The sequence below is a fragment of the Oryctolagus cuniculus genome, chromosome 12 (assembly GCF_051225735.1).
Source record: "Oryctolagus cuniculus isolate XC-2025 breed Fujian yellow rabbit chromosome 12, ASM5122573v1, whole genome shotgun sequence".
Taxonomy (NCBI): domain Eukaryota; kingdom Metazoa; phylum Chordata; class Mammalia; order Lagomorpha; family Leporidae; genus Oryctolagus; species Oryctolagus cuniculus.
The window spans coordinates 24920335-24941423 of record NC_142878.1 but is presented as its reverse complement, the minus strand read 5'-3'; the positions used below and the strand labels follow the sequence as shown (position 1 = coordinate 24941423).

The following is a 21089-nucleotide window of genomic DNA, read 5'->3' as shown; positions in this document are numbered from 1 at the left end:
TCTTTTATTCATTCATTGTTTGATAAATATTAATTAAGTCCCAACTTTGTAGTTGGTGCTGTGTCTGTAATTCTGAAGAATTTCTGCAATATATAGCAAGAATCCAAAAAATGTGTATGACCTTTGTTTCAGTTTTTGTGCCTTGAGAAATTTCTTACAAAGAAATCACCAGAGATGCACAGACAAATGGATGTACTCAGAGGTTCCTTGCAGCCTGAGGAGCCGAAGAATGGACGTGACCTAAATTTTCAAGAGTGAGGAAATAGTTGAAATAGTTGTGGCCCATCCATAGATGGAATGCTTTTCAGCCACTAAAAGTACTATTCTCAGAGATTGTTTAAAGTTGTGGGACTTGCTTAGAATAGAATGTTAAGTGAAAAAAAAAAAAAAAACCACAAGGCTTAAAAATTATGCAGACAATATGTGCTCACAATTTTGTACAAAACAAGACAAAATCTATTCATAGAAAACACCAAATTATGATTTGTTTTTTCTCATGGTTGAATTCCTGCTAATTTTTATTGTGTGTGTGTGTGTGTCTTGTACACATCTGGGGAAGATATGTATTATTTTTGTGATTAAAAATGTTTGAGCAATCAAAAATGCTCACAATGGTTAATTTCCAAAAGATGACACACACTTTATTGGAACCGCTCGCTGCATGATTTTGGTGAGATGAAATGCTTCCAAAATTGACTGAGGTCTCACCTTTATGGCCATGCCGAGAAAGCTTTCGTAGCATCTTTGATGAAGGGATGCATCCCCAGGGACTGGGGAGAGGCTTCCCCAACATGCCCTACACACTTTTTCTTCAAGATCCAGCCCAAAGGGTAGCTCTCCTGGCCCCACAAATCCAGAGCCACTATAATCAGTTGTCACTCTGTGTGGCCTGTTTCTTTTCCTTCCCCGATTGTCCTAGGACCAAGCATGGTAGTTGGTTTACAGATCTCAGTAAAATGTGGAATACATGAATGCAAAATCGAATGACTCATCAAATGCCAGAGTTGCTGAGTCACCCCCAGAAACCTCTGCAGCCAAGCAAACCGCAGCTGTGAAGTGGAACTTGATGCGATGGCAGCCTGGCTTGGGAGAGGAGCCCTGCAAGTCAGGCTACTGGTGGACTGACTATGCCATCGCAGCCCGGGCGCGTGTTTCTCACCTGCTCTCCCCTCTGCTGGCTCTTGCAATGCGTCTCCCAGCCTTAGGTTTTGAAGTGAGAGCTGCTAGGCTGCCTTGCTGTGCATCGGCTCCCTGCCTTATTTGGTCCTGAGCTCTGTGGGGAGGTGGTTTCCTTCTGCACACAAAACTCTCTTTTTGGGCTGGGCGGAGGGAGGCTGTTGGGTGCCTGTGACCTCAAGAGCCTGCTGAGTAAGGACAGAACAGTCATGGGCAGAGAGGCTGTTGTCCCTTAAGTGGTAGCAGGGGAAGGTGCCTGTCTGGGCCAGAAGTGGGGGCTTTGCTGCAGAAACGTAGCCCTGGGAGGGCTCTGGCTGTCCCTCTTGTCGTGTGAAGCAAACTTCAGTCCCTGAGCCGATGGCTGGAGCACAGAGCTCTTTCTGTTCCCTTCAAATTCCATTGCTGTGCGGTTGGTCTGACTGGCTAATGAATGCAGGTCACGTGCTGGTTCCTGGTGCCACGCCCAAGATTCCTGCTGGGACTCGGGGAAGCTGTGCTGCTCTGGATGGAGAGTGTCAAGTGTATGTGCCAGAGAGAGAGAAAGACGGAGGGTGAGCATTGGCTTTCCCATTCTGATGGGATCTCCTCCAAATATTTGGAGAGAGGGGGTGGAGGTAGACAAAGTGAAAAGGCTGATTCTACCTCCCAAGGAGTTCTGTTCCTGCCGCTGCCCCCTGCAGCCCCGGGGCACTATGTGGCTCACCCTGGCTGAGGTCAAGGTCGCCAGGATCCATCAGCTTTAATTTCTGAAGCAGGCCTGCCCACCCTGCCTGGGTAAACCCCAGCTTCTGTTTTGTTTCCAGATAAGACCACCTTTTCCAAGGGGGGTTCTGAGAGACTCTTCCATTGATAGTCGGTGTTAAAAAGGATTGTCAAGGAGTGATTCCCGTTGTCCAGCCACAGAGCTGGAGGGGTTGCCTGTGTTATATGGAGGCTCCTCCATGGAGGACAGCAGAAAGTGCATTCTTATGGCTGGGCAAAGCCAAGCTGACACAGTAGATCTGGATGCATCTGTGCTCAGTGCAGGGCCTAAAGCCCTGCCCCGGGACAGTCACCCCACACCCAGCAGAAGGTGAGCCTCAGCGTCAACTAACTCCTGAGTTAGTATAAATTTACAATAATGTTTTACTTTTGAAGATTTATTTACTTGAAATGCGAAGTTACACACACACACACACACACACTCACACACACAAGTCTCTCAGCCATTGGTTCACTCTCCAAATGGCTGCAAAGGCTGGGGCTGGGGCTTGGCCAGGCTGAAGCCAGGAGCTTCTTCCAGGTCTCTCACGTGGGTGCAGGGACCCAAGCACTTGGGCCATCTTCTACTGCCTTCCCAGGTGCATTAGCAGGGAGCTGGATCTGAAGAGCAGCAGCGGGGACTCACTGGTGCCCATATGGGATGCCCAGATGGTGCTGCAGGTGGTGGCTTTACCTGCTACGTCACAATGCCATTACCTAACAATGAATTTTGAAAATATAGTTGGGTAAGACATTTTTGTTACTCTGCTTTTTCATGTTTTGGAATCAGCCTGAAGATGCTTTTGCTGTTCTTATGAATGGGATAAGAGTTCAACAGATTGTTTTATATTGATCTTTAAGGAATTATTCTGAAGCACCTTGTTTAGTTCTGAAAGATGGTAATTGTTCTAGGATTTTCTGTGGATAAAACAAGATTGGCTGAAACTCAGAAGATTGTTTTTCCTAATTCTTTTTTTTTAATATTTTATTTACTTATTTGAGAGGCAGAATTACAGACAAAGGGAGAGAGAGAGAGAGAGAGGTCCTCTCTCTGCTGGTTCACTCCCCAGATGGCCGCAATGGCCGGAGCTGCACCAATCCGAAGCCAGGAGCTTTTTCCAGTCTCCCACGCAGGTGCAGGGGTCCAAGCACCTGGGCCATCTTCTACTGCTTTCCCAGGCCATAGCAGAGAGCTGGATTGGAAGAGGAGCAGCTGGGACTAGAACTGGAACCCATATGGGATGCTGGCGCTGCAGGCAGAGGATTAACCAACTGTGCCATGGCATTTAATTTTCTTTGTTGCCTTATTTTTACTTGATATAATCTCCAGCATGGTATTGAGTAGAAATTATAACAGGAATATCCATTTATTTTCCTGAATTTTGTGGAAAATTGAATTTCACCATAATCTGTTTACTTTTTTTTAAGATTTATTTATTTATTTGAAAGTCAGAGTTACACAGAGAGGAGAGGCAGAGAGAGAGAGAGAGAGAGAGAGAGAAAGGTCTTCCATCCACTGGTTCACTCCCCAATTGGCTGCAATGGCCAGAGCTGCGCTGATTTGAAGCTAGGAGCCAGGAGCTTCTTCCAGGTCTCCCATGTGGGTACAGGGTCCCAAAGACTTGGGCCATCTTCTACTGCTTTCCTAGGCCATTGCAGAGAGCTGGATCAGAACAGGAGCAGATGGGTCTCGAACCGGTGCCCATATGGGATGCTGCCACTTCAGGCCAGGGCATTAACCCGCTGCACCACAGCGCCGGCCCCAATCTGTTTACTTTTTTTTTTTTTTTTTGACCGGTAGACAGTGAGAGAGAGAGACAGAGAGAAAGGTCTTCCTTCCATTGGTTCACCCCCCAAATGGCTGCTATGGCTGGCACGCTGCACTTATCTGAAGCCAGGAGCCAAGTGCTTCCTCCTGGTCTCCCATACGGGTGCAGGGCCCAAGCACTTGGGCTGTGGGGAGCAATCCGGACTAGACTGAGTTACTGGAATTAAGACTTATTCTATGCATTTGCTCTCCCACAATATGGCGCTGGGAGAGAAGTAAACAGCTTCCGCACAGCTGCCTCCAGTTCAACCAATAAACTGTAGGACTTGCTCCTGATTGGAGAGCAGCGTACTCGGCGTGTGGGCAGCCGAGTTGGGATTGGCGGAGGAGGACTATAAAGGAGGAGAGAGACGGCATGCACCGGGAACATCTATGGGGAACATCTAAGGGAACCCGTGCAGCCCCCGAGAAAGCCGGCCGGCGGTGTGCCGCTCCCCTGCGGAAGTGGGGAATGTGGCCTGGGGGAACTGCCCTTCCACGGAGGTGGAAGGGATAGTAGCCAACCCGGGAAGAACCAGCAGCAAACCCGGGGAGGGCCGAGCAGACGAAAGAACAGCGCAGGGTCCTGTGTTGCTCCTCCACGAAGAGGGGGAGCGACATGGGCCATCCTCCACTGCCTTCCCAGGCCACAGCAGAGAGCTGGCCTGGAAGAGGAGCAACCGGGACAGAATCCGGTGCCCCAACCGGAACTAGAACCCTGGGTGCTGGTGCCACAGGCGGAGGATTAGCCAAGTGAGCCAGGGCGCCAGTGGCTCATTATCAGATGTAGGAAGTCCCTCCCTACACCTGATTTTCTGTGTGCTTCCTTATTCCTAAAATTACAAATGGCTTTGAATTTGACTAAATACTAAAAATTGCGTCGACAGATGGCTACTACTTCAGCTAGACTTTCTTTGCTGTGTTCATTTGGTGTTTGTTCTTCCTGAGCAGATTCCTTGGACCCTCAGTGCCCCAGTTTTCTCCTTTCAGATCCAGTTAACGATCATGCTTTTACCACATGGGCTTTTTTTTTTTTTTTTTTTTTTTGACATTAAATGAAATAATCCAAGCACAGCTCTCAGGTCAGGTCCCAGTGCCTCGCTGAATACTACGTGAAGCTCACCTGCAGCTCTGCCTCTGATTATTGTATCATTATTTTTCAGCCTCGTCTTGCTCACTTTTGACATCAGGTTATAATTGTACCTAATGGAAGATTGAGTGCATTCTCTGTTATTTACTGCTATACTTCCTATAAACTTAGGATTTCAATATTTATTGCAGCTTTGGTTACTTGTTAATAAAAATCATCTTGCCTTGGGAATTTATATGTATACTTTTTTTCCTTTTATAAAATTAGAGATTTATTCAGATTTTTATTCAGAAGTGTCACTTCAGATTGATTCAGATTCTTCTTATCGCGATGTTGGTAAAACTTACTTTAAAATCATAAATTTGGCTGCGAAAACTTGGGTTCCTAGCATGCCCTTGGCGTGTTTTTGAGTCTCTAGCTCACCATGGTCATTTCTTTTCTTCTCTCATCACTGTTGAATTCGTACCGTCTGTTTTTCTTAACCAGTCTTAACAGAAAGTCAGTTATATGATTCTCCATTTCTGGAAAAGAACTGTCTCATTATTCCTGTCTATTGATTTTTCTCCCGGTGCTTGTCATGTCCTGGGGCCCGGCCTTCCCTCCCTGCCCGTTTCTTGCACACAGGTAGCTGTTTATCCAGGACCACACTTGCGCCTTTTAATGCTGCTTCAGGTACGTGCTGTAAGTTTTGACATGTTGTGCTATTCATTTCCACTATGAGTTCTTGGCTAACTCCTAAGTGACTTGCAAATGGTGTTGCTCTGTGTCCCCGGTTTCTGCCGGGGCTCCTGAATCCCCTGTGCTTTCCTGAGTCGTGGGGGCAGCGGGACCATCTTTTGCCCTAAGGAAGTCGCTCTTGAGAGTCCGCACAGAGCTCCCGGGCCCCAGATAGCCTTGGGGTGGAGGCCAGGCCTTCACCGGCCCAGCCCGCAGCCCCAGGAGGAAGAAGGAGCAGGAGACGGCGTTCATACGTGACCATGCCTTCGGTATGGGACCTTCATAAAGATGCCAGAGCGTGACACTTGAGAGCCTGCGGGAGGGCAGCTCCGCGCAGTCCCACGGGCCAGGCGCCTGTGCTCGGTCGGGCCCAGCCTGCTCCTCCCTCCGTAGCCGCTCACCTGAGCCCTTTACAGTAAACCGTAACTGCACTGCATTGTGGGATTCTCACTTGGCGTCAGAGTTGGAGAATGGATTGTTGGCGTGGAAAACCCCACACGTTCAGTGTCAGAATTGGCTGGGGTCAGAGGAAAAGGCACCTCTTACCTGGCAGGTGTACTTGTGCCGTTGTTCAAAAATTAGGTTTTTCTGCTTCATCTTGGAGATTCAGGCTTTGCAATGTCTTTAGGATCAATACTCATCATTATGATTACATATATATTTTGAAGATTTATTTATTTGAGAGGCAGAGTTATAGACAGAGGGAGAGGGAGAGGGAGAGGGAGTCTTCCATTCTCTGGTTCACTCCCCAAATGGCTGCAACTGCCAGAGCTGGGCCAATCCAGGAGGTTATTCAGGGTGCAGGGGCCCAAGCACTTGGGCCATCCTCCACTGCTTTCCCAGGCCGTTAGCAGGGAGCCGGATTGGAAATGGAGCAGCCAGGACTTGAACCAGTGCTTGTATGGGGCAGCCTAATCCACTGCGCCACAACATCAGCTCTGTCATTATCATTATTTAACTCTTCTATGTCTTAACCAATTTTTGTCTTAGATAATGTATACTCAAATCTATTTTTACAATTTTTGCATAATTTTGTACTTTGTTGCTTCATATATATATATATATATATATTTTGACTGGCAGAGTATAGACAGAGAGAGAGAGAGACAGAGAGAAAGGTCTTCCTTTTTCTGTTGGTTCACCCCCCCCCCCCCCCCCGCAAGTGGCTGCTACAGCTGGCACGCTGTGGCTGGTGCACTGCGCTGATCCGAAGCCAGGAGCCAGGTGCACGGGTGCAGGGCCCAAGGACCTGGGCCATCCTCACTGCATTCCTGGGCCCCAGCAGAGAGCTGGCCTGGAAGAGAGGCAACTGGGACAGAATCTGGTGCCCCAACTGGGACTAGAACCCGGTGTGCCAGCGCCGCAGGCGGAGGATTAGCCTAGTGAGCCGCGGCGCCAGCCGCTCCATGTATTTTGAGGCCATATTGTTCATACATCAGATTCAGGCTTATTCTGCCTTCCTAGAAAGATGTTCTCTTCTCGTTTAGTACAATTTAATTTTAATAATTCTATTTACCTTAAATTTCATTTTATCTGACTTTTCTACTAGTTTTCTTGTATTTACTATTTGCCTGGTATCTTTTTTTCATCTGCATATTATAAATATCATAGTAAAAATTTAAGATTTCTGATCTGAGTGTATAAGTAATGTTTCAGTTTCTGTATGTTGATTGCTGACACATTTGGGCTTTTTTTTTTGCATCTAAGTTTGGGGGAGTTTGTGTGCACGTGTGTCATACTTGGATTTCCTTTTGCTCTTGTTCATTTTCCTTCATTTTTTTCTAGTTGGACTGTTATATTTTAAAATTTCTATTAGCGATAATCTTTAAATGTTTATCATTAATACTTGACAAAGTTTAAAGTTAATGTTTTCCAAGTTGAGGACTCCAGCTTCCTGCCCCCAGCTTTATTGAGACATAGTTGACAAATAAAAATTATGTTTGAAACCAGCTCCGCCTGCGGTGCCAGCACCCGGGGTTCTAGTCCCAGTTGGGGTGCCGGTTGTGTCCCGGTTGCCCCTCTTCCAGGCCAGCTCTCTGCTGTGGCCTGGGAGTGCAGTGGAGGATGGCCCAAGTGCTTGGGCCCTGCACCCACATGGGAGACCAGGAGAAGCACCTGGCTCCTGGCTTCGGATGGGCGCAGTGCCGTAGCAGCCGTTTGGAGGGTGAACCAATGGAAGGAAGACCTTTCTCTGTCTCTGTCTCTCACTGTCTAACTCTGCCTGTCAAAAAAAAAAAAAAAAAACTTATGTTTGAGATAAAAAATGATGATTTGATACATGTATTCATTGTGAAGTCCTTACCGTAATCAACTTAATTAACAAACCCATCACCTCACATGATTACTGTAATCAACCTAATTAACATACCTATCAGCTCACATGGTTATTTGTTTTCCTATGGAAAGAACACTCAAGATTTTTGCTCTTAGCAAGTTTCAGGGGTATAATACTGTAGAATTTAAATTTTTTAACTTACTATTTTCAGTTTATTTGAAAAGTGGAAAGTTGGGATGTGGCCAACAAAGAAAGAGAAAGAGAAGGCGCTCATCCACTGATTCATTCCCCGGATGCCCAGAGTGGCCAGGGCTGGCCCAGGGCTGGGCCAGGGCTGGATCTGGGAACTGCATCACCACTGAGGTCCCGCGTGGGTGGCAGGAACCCGATTCCTTGAGCCATCACTGTGGCCTCCTGGGGTCTGCAATGGCAGGTAGCAGGAAGCAGGAAATAAAAATTTCCAATTTTATTTTTAAAAAACATTTATTGATTTTTATCAAAGGCAGAGTTAGAGAGAGAGAGAAAGAGGTCCTTCATCCCTTGTTTCACTCCCCAGTTGGCTGCAAGGGCTGGGGCTGGGCCAGGCTGAAACCAGGAGCCAAGTCTCCCCATGGGTACAGGGCTCCAAGCACTTGGACTGTCTTTCTCTGCTTTCTGAGGTGGATGGAAAGTAGAGCAGCCGGGACTTGAACTGGGGGCCCATATGGGACACCAGCACTGTAGGCAGAGGCTTAACCTGCCGTGCCACAATGCCAGTCACAAGAATTTCCACGTTTTAACACAGCTCTCTGGGTGAGTGTTTGGTCAGCAATTAAGATGCTACTTGTGCCACCTGCATCCCATGTCAAAGTGCCTGGTTGGAGTCCCAGTCACTCTGCCTTCGATGCAGCTGTTTGCTGCTGTTACACCCTAGGAGGTAGCCGATGATGGTTCAAGTGTCTGGGCCCCTACCACCCACTGGGAAACTCAGGCTGAGTTTTTCTCTGGTTTTGGCCTGGCCCAGCCCTTACTGTTGTGGGAATTTGGGGGTGAATCAGCAGATAGAAGACCTCTTTATCTGTCTCTCCGCCTTTCAAATGAAGTGACCATCAACAAATAAAAAAATACTTCTTAAAAAGCATGTCTTGTAAAAAAAAAATAAGCTCAACGCTTCTTCCATTTCCATGTTATTGATGATTAATGTTTTCTCCTGACTTGTTCTAACTTCCCCACTAGTTATTATTATTAATATTATTATGCTTTGTGTGCAGTCGATTTTATTTTGCTTCTAACTGCTTTGTTCTAGAACACATTTCCTTTTTCATGAGGCCTGTGTTAGTATTTCCGAGGCGTGTGTCCTGGTCACTGTGGAGTCTGGGTTGAGTGGGGTGCAGGAGTCTGGCTCACAGGGGTTTCCTCGTGATGGTGTGGAGAATATTGGCCTGTTGTCCCGTGCGACCCCATGGTGCTGACGGGAAACCTGTTGCCATGTAGCTGCCATTTCCTTCTAGGTGATTTGCTCTTCTCTATGCTGGCTTGAGAGATTTTTGATATTCTGTATTTTTACCACAATGTGACTATTTTTATTTTCCTCTTTAGCATGTGGGTAGTTTTCGGCATTCATCTGGAAAACTCTCAGCCATTGTCTTTTCCAATGTCCCCTCACCCTCGCCGTCTCTTCTCTCTCTTTCTGGACCCACACGCTGCAGCCTTCGTAGCTCTGAGCTGATTCCTCGTGTCTCATCCTCCCGTATCTCTTTACTACCTTCTGCATAATCTCTTTTTTTTTTTTAATTATTATCTGACAGGTAGAGTCATAGACAGAGAGAGAGAGAGAGAAAGGTCTTCCTTCCATTGGTTCACTCCCCAAATGGCCACCACGGCCAGAGCTGCACCGATCTGAAGCCAGGAGCCAGGTGTTTCCTCCTGCTCTCCCATGCAGGTGCAGGGTCCAAGCACCTGGGCCATCCTCCACTGCACTCCTGGGCCACAGCAGAGAGCTGGACTGGAAGAGACTAGAACCCAGCACCCATAGGGGATGCCAGCGCTGCAGTTGGAGAATTAACCAAGTGAGCCATGGCGCCGGCCCCTGCATAATCTCTTTAGGCTAGCTTCCATTCACCTGATACTCTCTTCAGTTCTGTGTAATCTGCCATATGTTTTGAGCTTCTAATTTTAAATGCTTTATTTTTCATTCAAAGTATTTTATTTTTAAAAATAAATCTGTCATTTTTCATACTTTAAAGTTTATGTTTTTAATTAAACTATTAATATTTAAAACATTCTGATGTTTTAGTCTGTTTGCATTCTGTTCGCTCATTCTTGGAAGGATAATTCACCGTGCATTACATCTGCTGATGGTCCCTCCTGGAACATCAAGTTTATTGGTTCCTGTTGCAGATTGTAGGACTTTTTTTTGAGATCCTCAGCAGGGTTTTTTGGTTTTCTTTTTTTTTTTTTTCCACCCTGAAGGATTTCTGTGGGTCCAGCTGGCTTAAGTGTCCTTACAAGGAATAGGCGAAACATGGTTTCAGGAAAGCTAAATAGTTCTTGCCATGGGGACACAGCTACAGCAGAGAGGACAGAGTTAGCAGTTACCTGAGACACAGATTGCAGGTGAGAGAGGACAAAAGGGACAGAGCTAGACCCTGGCTAAGGCGAGAAGCTGGAAGGTGAGGAGTCCAGGTGTGACTTTATAAAAAGTTTCAAACAGGAGATAAAACCATGGTGAAAGATGTATCTAAGGGGCTGGTGCTGTGGCATAGTGGACTAAGTCTCCACCCGTGCTGCCTGCATCCCATATGAGAGTTGGTTCCTATCCGGCTGTTCCACTCCCAATCCAGCTCCCTGCTAATGGCCTGGGAAGGCAGTGGAGGATGGCCCAAGTGCTTGGGCCCCTGCACCCACATGGGAGACCTGGAAGAAGCTCCTGGCTCTGGCTTTGGATCGGTGCAGCTCCAGCAGTTTGGGGAGTGAACCAGCAGATCAAAGACATTTCCCTCTGTCTCTCCCTCTGTCTGTAGCTCTACCTCACAAATAAATAAAATATTTTTTTAACAAAAGTGTTGATATTTTGAGTCAAGAATTTGTGAAAGCTCCCAGAAATGACCTGCACTTGTCGGGGAGAATGACGAGGGGGGCTTGTCTTTCAAGAACAGGCTGTGGGACAGAAGGCATGGAGGAGCACAGTGCTGTCAGAAGCAGTGCAGGGCAGCAGGCAAAGGAGTGAAGACCAGCCAGGGCCCGGGGGCGGGGTCTGTGGGCTCTGGGGATTTGTCCCACGCTGCTTGGCAGAGTGGCCTGCGGGGAGAGCAGCAGAGCCCCAGATGTGCGGGTTCACAGTGCAGCCGCCAGCAGCAGGTTGGGAGTGAGCAGTCCTGAGGTTCTGGGAAAATCCAGGGCTGGGGTAGAGGGCAAATGAAGCCAGAGGACCCTGTGAGCGAGGAGACAAGAGGGATGAAAGTGGAGGAGGGGACAGAGTTCGCGAAAATGAGAGAGCCGATGGTGACAAGTGAAGCGCACCTGGGTCAGGAGGAGGAATTATCTAGATGAAGATCCACAGGGATGGACTCGTGGTTCTCAGTGCCGAGCACACTGGCAGTGATTTGTGGATCATTTGCTTCTGAAATAGTTGCCAGAGCTGCACCTATCCAAAGCCAGAAGCCAGGAGCTTCTTCTGGGTCTCCCATGCAGGTGCAAGGGCCCAAGGACTTGGGCCATCTTCCACTGTTTGCCCAGGCCATAGCAGAGAGCTGGATCATAAGTGGAGCAGCCAGGACTTGAATCACAACCCATATGGGATCCTGGCACCACAGGTGGAGGCTTAACCTACCGCGCCACAGCGCCAGCCCCCTATATCTGTTTTTAAAAGTATATTTTGGGGCTGGTGCTGTGGTGTAGCAGGTAAAACCACTGCCTGCAGTGCTGGCATCTCATATGGGTGTGAGTTCAAGTCCCGGCTGCACCATTTCCAATCCAACTCTCTGCTGTGGCCTGGGAAAGCAGTAGAAGATGGCCCAAGTCCTTGGCCCCCTATACCTATGTGGGAGACCCGGAAGAAGCTCCTGGCTCCTGGCTTTGGATCGGCGCAGCTCCTGCCATTGCGACCATGTGGGGAGTGAACCAGCAGATGGAAGACCTCTCTCTCTCTACCTCTCTTTCTCTCTCTGTAAGTCTTTCAAATAAATAAATAAATGTTTTTTAAAAAGTATATTTTAGGGTTGACGTTTGGCACTGCAATTAAGTGCCACTTGGACATCCACATCCCATGTCAGAGAGCCTGGTTTGAGTCCTGGCTTCTCTACTTCCCACCCTGTTTCCAGTGACTATGCACCTTTGGACACAGCATATGATGGCTCAAGTGCTTGGTTCCCTGCCACTCTCACAGGAGACGGGGCAGAGTTCAGGGTGCCTGGCTTCTGCTAGCCTGGCTCTGGCTATTATAGGTGTCTGGGGGAGTGAATCAGCAGGTGGAAGGTCTGTGTTTTTCTGACTCTCTGCCTTTCAAATAAAATGAAATGAATAGAAATCTTAATTAGTATTAAATAAATATTCCCTTTGTTGGGCTCAGCCGTTTAGGAAACCTCCAGGGATTGTGTGTAGAATCTTGCTACTCCGAAGCTACAGGAGGGTCTCTCATGGCCCGTGTTTCAATGTTCCTTGAAGCTTTTGTTTTCTGTTCCTTCCGGTGCTTGCCCGTCACTCCTGGAACCTGGGCGTCGTGGTCGCGCGGTCTTGGCTCGGGACGCGCAGCAGATAAGACGGCCACTTCCAGAGAGCAGCCACCCTCGCCTTGGCCGTGGCTGAGACTTTTCCCTGGTGAGCTGAGTGCGCCTCTGTGGCCGCCGTTGGCTGGTTCTCCGCCGTGGGCACTGCCACTAGCCCTGCTGCGGCTTGGCCCTTCTTGCTGCCAACCGTGTTTGCGTCTGCTCTCTCGCTCCCTGAGACGTGTTGGCTGGCTTGGTGCTTGCCCAAGGTGCAGTGGGCTCTCTGGGCCTCCATTCCTTCTAGAAGGGAGCAGAACTTCATCGCTGAGTCATCACTAGTGTGGCAGAGGAAGTCGGAGCAGCTCTTAACCTTGTCCTGTTCCTCTGTGGCTCCCCCTATGCCTCCCAGAACTCTGAGAAGAAGTCTTCAGGGAGGAGGCTCATGGGAAAAGTTGATGTATAGGGGCTAAGAAGTCAGGGTGGGCCCTGCTCGCTTCCACTCTGATCTTGCTGCCCCCCCACCAGCAGGGAGGGGGTCCGTTCACTGCGCGGTGTTATTGAGACTCGCTTCATGTCCTCACAGCGGGATCAGTGCAGGACGTGCGATGATAGGATCGCATTAGTGCTCAAACAGCCTGCGTCTGCAACGGGCCTCCTCAGAAAGCTGGGTAAGGGGGAACGGATGTAGAAAGAAAAGCCAGGCAGCGAGAGGCGGAGGGGAGAACGGCGGGGAAAGCCCAGCAGAGGGGCAGTCCAGCCTCGGTGACATCCCAGCTCTGTGCGCCTCCTGGCTCGGCCCCGGGTTTTCCATCCCTGCTGTTGTTTCCAAGTCATAAGTCAGCAGGCAGATTGGAAGGGCCTGATGACTGTGCTGCGCTGTGAGCCAAAGGGCGAGCCTCTGGCTGCAGGAGGCCTTGTGGGCGCTGGGCAGCGGGCCGTGAGCTGTGCAGCAGGGAGGGACAGTGGGCAGGGTGGCCACTACCTGCAGAGTTCAGCTTTCTCTCTCTCTCTCTCTGATTTTTAATAAGAACCTGGGGTTTTGGCCTGTAGAGGGATAGCCCAATGACTCACTCCCGCTTGGCTGGGATGGGAAATTGCTAAGGTTTTGTTCTCTTATGATTCCAAGTATATAGATTGCAGTAATAATAGATCTTTTTTATTCCCTTTTTAATTTGCTTAAAAAAATAAAAACTTCACAGTCAACAAAACCTTCCCTGTTCTGTCCCAGGTGGGTCAAGTCCTTTTTTTCTTATTTGACCCCACAGTACCCCTCGGACCCATCTAGGCACTTCTCAGATGGGGAAGCTGTGTCTTGCCCCAGATCCTCTTCTCACAACAGGTTGTCCCCAAATTCAGGACCAGTCCCCACTCACTGCTTTCTGTTTTGAGCTTGGTCGTGGCTTCACTTTTGGGCATGTTTGATCTCTTGCTGTGAGCATTTTTGATTGCTCCAGGTCCTAGCTTGTGGCCTTCCATGGTTTTATTTGAGTTTTACAACAGTGTGAAGCAGGTATGGTCACTTTCTAGAGGAATCCAAGGAGGTTCCAAAGAGTTAAATAAGTTAACCCCAAATCATGCTGTTGGCCAAGGTAGGGTTTGAACCCAGGACTGTCCTACCCCAATGCCTGGCCAGTCTGGAGTCCATGGCCCTGTCACCCCTAAGTTTTCTGGGAATTTTGGTGTCTGTGTACTTTTCTGAGGGTAGGGGTCGTGGCCGATGTCAGCTTGTCAAAGGGCTGTAGCCCCACAAACCTAAGAACACTGCACTCAACCTAATCAGAGTTGGTGGATCAGTTTGGTTGCAAATGAAGCCCAGTTCAAACTGACCGTTTGTCAGGGTCCACATACAGATGAACCAGCATTCCTGCCCCTGCTCTGTGACACTCTTGCTCTCACCCTCTTCCAGGGGTGGCTTTGTCCCCAGACTTCCCTCAGTGACAGCAAACTGCCTGCTACAGTTCCACAGCCAATGTCTGCTCACCACGTGTCAACAGAAGAGCATTTCTCTTCTTTCCACTATCCGGGGAAACTCATGGGCTTTCTCCTGATGGGACCAACCAAGACCTTGTGTCCCTGTCCCATGCAGTCCTTGGGGCAGGGGAGGCCACACTCAGATTGGCTGCAGCCTGTCCTCGTTTCCCACTTGTGGAGCCATCGCCGTCTGACAGAGAGTGAGATGACACTGAGTGACCTGGGCTCCTTAGGGCTCATTCCTGGAACTGGGAGAAGGGTCCTCTTCACTCCGACAACATGGCTGTGTCCCAATGCTCAGGAGAGAGATGACGGGGAGACGTGCAACAATACCCAACAGAATTAGTGTTCTTCTCTTGCTATCTCAAAGGGGATCTTAGAACAAACTCCCTAACTTAATGGGGCGAGATGAAAGCAAACGCAGCTTCTAGTACGAATTTTTTTGGCACTTCATTGTTCTCTTTGATTTGGGGAGATTACTGTGCTGCCATTCCGCCTTCTCCAATCAGAGTCCATCTAGTGAGGCAGGATGCCCCTACGGACTAAGCCACATCCTGGAGATGCTGTCTAATTAGAACTGCTGCTTCTGAGAGGCACTTGGCTGGCCTGAGTTCCAGACTGTGTTGGTATCTTTTCCTCTTGGTTAAGACTGTGCAGGCTCAGACTCCACGGGTGGGTGGGGTGGAGGAAGAGCGTTTGGAGATGAGAACGCGAAGGAAGGCTGAAGTCTTTTTATAAGAAACGAAGCAGAGTGATGACTGCATGTGTCTGAAAATATAATTATCCTCCTTTGTTTGCCTGATAGAGTTTTGATAGATAGAATCTTGACAGCTCTGTTATGAAATGTTAAAATGTAATTTAGGTGAAAAAAATCTTAATTATCTTAAATTATAGTCTAAAGGCAGCTTCTAGGCTTTGATCCTTTTATCGTGTGGGACACAGCAGGGGCTGCAGGTGCAGCTAACCCAGCTGCTATGTTTGTATAAAGAAATGAAAAAAAGGTTCACTGGCCTGCTGGACACCCTCGGGGGAGGGGATGGATGTGTGCAGAGGGAAACCACCGGGACTCACCTCCTGCCTGGGAGTGGATGACGCGCTTATACTGGGGCATTGTGGGTAGCCCCGTTCCTTAGAGAAGGAAAGCCATCACCTGAGCGCAGCACTCAGGCACCGAAAGACCTGGCTTGACCTCGCGTCCCAGGCTCAGGGGCCTGGCTGACGAGGGGAGGGCAGGATGGGCTCCCTCACAATTGCCAGGCAGCCCAGGATATGCTGAGATCTCTGAGCTTCTGGTTCTTTGGTTTATTATGGAAGGGAAGAAGCTACGCAGCCCTTTCTGTTGGGGTTGATAGGCTCCCCCGTCCTCTGTGCACTCCCAGGTACCTCCTTCCCCTTCCTCTCTCCCCTCCTTATATTCTATTACGTGCACTCTGCAGAACCTCTCTGGCCCTCTCCCGTTCCCATGCGGGAGATGACTGTTCACCAGGGACACAGGTTATGTGTCCTCCTCATGACCCCCTGGACCTAACGGAGTTAAGTGCTAGACATAATTTTGCTGCAGTGAGTGCTCACAGCATTTTTCATCATCATCTGTTTGACTTTCTTAGAAAATGTCACTTAGAAGAAATGAAACACTGAAGTGAGTCAGTGGGAGCAGGGGTCGGGCGAGGTGAGATGTGGCTTTGTTGGGTGGGTGCTGGAGTTGGATCTCTGCGTTCACATGCTGGCTAACTGATGACCTTGGCCGGTGCTCATTCTGTGCTTCAGTTTCCTCTGTAAACTGGGGAGGACAGTAGGATCCTCTTCAAAGGACTGAGAAGAAAAAATGAGATGAAGAATTAAAATACATGTCGTGAGCGCTTCAGTAACATGAACTATTATCGTTCCCCGACAGATCACTTCCACTGTGCTGTATACTCATGAAATTTCTGATTTTTCCATGAAATGAAAACCGAGCAAGAGCAGTAACGTCCTTTTCTTTCTCCTCACTTGGTGCGAGGTGGAGACCAAGATACGGACCACAGGCTGTTCCCCTCCGACAACCTGAGCACTGGGCAGGGGGTGCTGGGGGATGTGTGTGTGGCCCTTGGGCCCCACTGCTGCCTCTGTCACAGGTCACCTGCCAGCCTCAGAAACATGGGCACTTTTGCCCTGAGGACTCAATTCTACATCCATTTATTTTTCTAGAAGATAAACTCAGACATCAGCATGGAGTTAGCAGCTGGTGAGGACCCCATTCTACACAAGCATCTCATTTGACTCTCACAGGAATCCCCCAAGTCGTTCCCGTCGTCATCTCTACCTCATAGAACAGGAAACGGACTCGTGGAGCTGCCAGGAAAACACCCACGGGGCCAGCACTGTGGCACAGCAGATTAAGCCGCTGCCTACAACACTGGCATCCCATATGGGCACGGGTTCATATCCCAGCTGTTCCACTTCTGACCCAGTGCCCTGCTTATGCACCCGGGAAAGCAGCAGGGGATGACTCAAGTGCGTGGGCCCTTGCGCCCATGTGGGAGACCTGGATAAATCTCCTGGCACCTGGCTTTGTTCTGGCACACCTCTGGCTGTTGCAGCTGTTTGGGGAGTGAACCAATGGATGGACGATTGATATCTCTCTCTCACTTTCTCTGTAATTCTGTGTTTCAAATAAGTAAAATAAAGCTTAAAAAGAAAAAAAACCCCACCAGGTGCATTCGTTACAAAGGGGTGGAGACTGAACTGAACCTAGGTGCTCTCGTTCTGGACCTGGGCTTCACCGCTGCCCAGTGGCCTCCTCCCCTCATGACATCTGTGCCCCCCAAAGTGCATTGGGACCATGAGCTCAAGGAACCAGCCAGGCCATCCCTGCCATACAGGCGCTTCTCTGTTCCAACCCTTTAAAACAAATAAACAAAGATTTATTTATTTATTTACTTGAAAGGCAGAGTTACAGAGAGGCAGAGGCAGAGACAGAGAGAGAGAGAGAGAGAGAAGTGAGATATCTTCCATCCTCTGGTTCGCTCCTCAAATGGCTGCAATAGCCAGGGCTGGCCAGGCTGAAGCCAGGAGCTTCCTCTGGGTCTCCCACGTGGGTACAGGGGCCTCAGCACTTGGGCCATCTTTTACTACTTTCCCAGGCCATTAGCAAGGAGCCGGGTTGGAAGTAGAGCAACTGGGACTTGAACCAGTGCCCATATGGGATGCTAGCATATGGGCAGCATCCTGCTCAACCAAAATGCTGGCCCCTGGCCTCTGTTGAATAGTGCATTTTTCAACCTTCATTCCTGCCTGTGGCTATCATTTTACAGGAGGAATCATAATTGTAAAAGAGGCTTAGCAAAGTTGAATGGATTCAGAATTGTGACTGGTGTTAAGCTTGGGGTGAGATGAAAGAGAAGTCAAGGCACTCAAGCTAACAGACTTGTTGCAATGCCCTTGCTTAAGGCCTGCAAGATTCCAGCGTGAAGGCACGAGGAAAAAGACCCTGCTGCAAAAAGGGGCAGGCATGTACTTCCTCTCTCCACCAGATGGGGCGCTCTTGCTCCTGGACTTCCCAGAGCCCTTGCCCATACTGCCGTCCTGCCGTGGCTCAAAGATGCCGGCCTTACCTGCAAGAAAGCCAGGACCAGTCTTTGAATAAACACATTGCACATGCGTACTTGGAACCCCTGGGTGGAATCAGGCTTGGGAGTGGGGCTGAAAAAGGAAGAATTTCATTTTTCCACGTAGTGCTTGTCTCGCAGCAAATCCCAGTGGTGTTCGAGGTCTCCCTTGTGCCTGGGCAAGTTCATGGACGTGCCATTGCTTCCCTTAGGGGACGACTCCAGGGAATATTTCTCTGATTTGCCTCAAGTTCCTCCTGCAGGAGAGATTCTGAATGATGCTTACAGGATCGCTTACGCGAGGTTTTGTCTCTGGAGTCTGGTGCTCTGCCATCTGTTTTGGAGCAATTGTAGGTTTTTTTTTTTTTTTTAACAGCTTTTTTCTTCTGAACAATTGTTTATCCTATGGAGTTCCCACGTGCAGGCAGGATGGGTGTTAATAAGGCTGCAAAAGTTATTGTGGAAAACCACTTGGCCCCAGGCTGTCGTTTCCAACATGCTAAGACACAGAGAAGAATGCCAGCCTGGGTGCTGGCGAGATGACCTGCCAGGCTCTGCCCTGCCTGGGGGAAGGGCTGTTTCCTTCCTTCCCTTCGATCCTCAGGGCCACAAGTCTGAGAGCTTAGTGAGATGTCAGCCACAAGAGGCGGATTCTGTGTAATGCTTCATATGCAGTCTTGAAGACTAGAAGCCTTTAGCATAATCAGACATATAAGTAGTCCTGTGACCCAACAAGGAAAACCAGGAGCCCAAGAAAGACTGGAACAAGATGTGACAAGCCTCCTATAAATTACTTGTAACTCCATTCTGATTCACCGTAAGGGTCAGTGTAGCCTCCCAGCCCTAGGCTGCAGCGGGTTAAGGGAGAGTACTTGGGTGTGTTTGTTTGTTTTGCCTCCTACTAGGACGAGGACAAGCCAAATGGAGGCCTTCGTGAGGGAGATCCCTGCAGATAAAATGATTCTTCAAGGCCAAATGGTCTTTTGGCTGAAGGGCCCAGAGATTTGGTAACCAGTGTTGGACCGTAACCAAGGAAGAGGCCGGGAAAAAGTTGAGGCGTTGGCTGCCTGGGAAGACTGCTCTGGGAGTGAGAGTCCGTTCCCTTCTCTGTCTTGGCCTCACTCATTGTAGATTGTTCTGGGAAATGAGGTTGTGACAGTCCTGCTTTCCCCTCAGAATAGGGTTGGTGGCCACCTACTTCAAAACGACCTACCCCTTAGTGAAATGCACCTCCCAGGTCTTCCCCAGGCCCAGTAAATCAGAACAGCAGTGGTGTAGCTGGGGAATCTTCTAGAAAATACTCCCTGGGACTTTTTGTATTCAACAGATTGAAAACCACCTTGGAAGCCCAACAGGTGGATTCTTGCTTGGACTCTGGTACGGTCTAAACTTTCTTTTGATTCTGTTGGAGAAGGCTCCAGACTGGACCTATGGAGGCAAGAATTTGATGCCCTGGAATTCAAGAGTTCAAATAATGAATTAGCTGGTGGTTACTGCACACTCTTGTCTGCACAGCAATGCCAGTTGTGCCTGTTGACAGGCACTCAAGCTGAGTGGCAGTGTTTCACCCTCATAGAACTTTTGCTCTATGAAACCCTGAGAAGTAACATACAATTAAGGGCTGGATTCCCTGGTGTGAATGTCAGCTGTTAGGTGGAAACTGAGGCCTGGCATGGTCAGAGGAATCTTTCTGGCAGACATGGGCAGTAGGCTGGATTGTGAGCACCTGGTAGACCTGGGACCTCATGGAAGAGAGGAGGATGTTCTTGGCAAGGTTAAGGGGAGTAGAAGGGCTGGAATTCTGATGAGACAAGGAATTATTGGAGCCACTGGGGCTGTTGTGTAGCAGGTACAATGCTTTTCCGTAGTTCTTGCAGGGCCAGGAGAATTATCACTTCCGTGAGTGACTGAAGCTGAGTGGAGAGAATGATGACCAGTCAGACACAAGTGGATCCGAGCATAGTTTCTATGATGGGCCAGAGTGGGCAGGCAGTTCTGGGGCTGCCAGCCCCTGGATGACAAGGGCCAGGGGCTCCAAAGCAGTCCAAGGTGGCTGGAGCCACATACAGAGTTGAGTCAAGGTCATGGGCTGTGGGCTGTCCCGTGGAGGGGGCCAGGACAGGAGGCCAAAACAGACATTGAAGCTAGCAAGAAAGGGAAGACTTGGCACTGTAGAGTCTGTGGAATCAGTCAGATTATCCATGGTAAACGAGGCTCATGGGATATGTTTTTGGAAATTTCAACAAAAAGTCATTGCCAGACCTTAAAGGGCCAACCGCCCACTGCAAGGAATAGCACTGCAGCAGGCACAGTCAGGCTTGACTCTCATCTTCCTCCCTGTGGCACACTAGCAGGTCCCATCCTCCATCTGCCCAGTGCTGAGTGTAAAAGGGCGCTAGCCTGGGTGTGCATCGTGACTTCCGCAAAGTTGCGGTGCTCCACTTCCTCGTGATGCCCACCAGTCTGCAAAGGAGGAAATCCATGCCAGGGAGGGGAGGAGGTTCAAGTAATGGAAAGGAGTTCTAGAGCATAGCTCAGGATGGCAGGGAGTGTTTGTCCCTGGTGCCACCTCCCATTGTTTCATGGTGATTGGTTGCCTGAGGTTCTGGGTCTAGTCTGGGTTCTGCCAAGAAAGAAAGTATTGATTGATTAGTGACAGGTGGTAGGCACGAGTGAGTGATGGCACCCCTACCACTTGTTGGCCATGTCTGAGTCATTCTGACCTCCTATGTAAGGAGGCCCAAAGTGTGTGACCCTTGGTCCCAGGTCTAAGGCGGAGATCTATCCAGCACTGGGGCTCAGGTCTCCTGACCCCTGATCTGCTGTTTTGCCTTTGGATTACATGGTTTTCCTAGCCTCCTGCTCAGCATGGGTCTGTCACACTGACTTCATTTTCCCAGCCCCACCCTTGGCTGCTCTTAGACTTTGCATTAAGAACTTGGCCACAGAACTGGTTTGCACAATGGCTAAGCTTGTTTTGCATGTGATCAGGACTCTTGGGGATGAATTCTAGGAAGAGAAATTGCAGATTGATTCAGGA

The 21089-nt window shown here is 49.1% G+C and overlaps 1 long non-coding RNA gene across 8 annotated transcripts in view; it reads left to right on the top strand.

Moving 5' to 3' along the window:
* Positions 1 to 21089, top strand: part of LOC127483831 (uncharacterized) — a 112802-nt gene that overhangs the window by 14598 nt on the left and 77115 nt on the right. The window contains exon 3 of one of the 8 annotated variants that reach the window (XR_016217857.1): positions 16357 to 16375. The exons of 6 other annotated variants lie outside the window; for them this stretch is intronic. This is a non-coding gene — a long non-coding RNA (uncharacterized LOC127483831). Of the gene's footprint in view, positions 1 to 132; positions 604 to 16356; positions 16376 to 21089 lie in introns of those variants that run through there. One more of the 8 variants, XR_016217860.1, reaches the window with a different exon arrangement.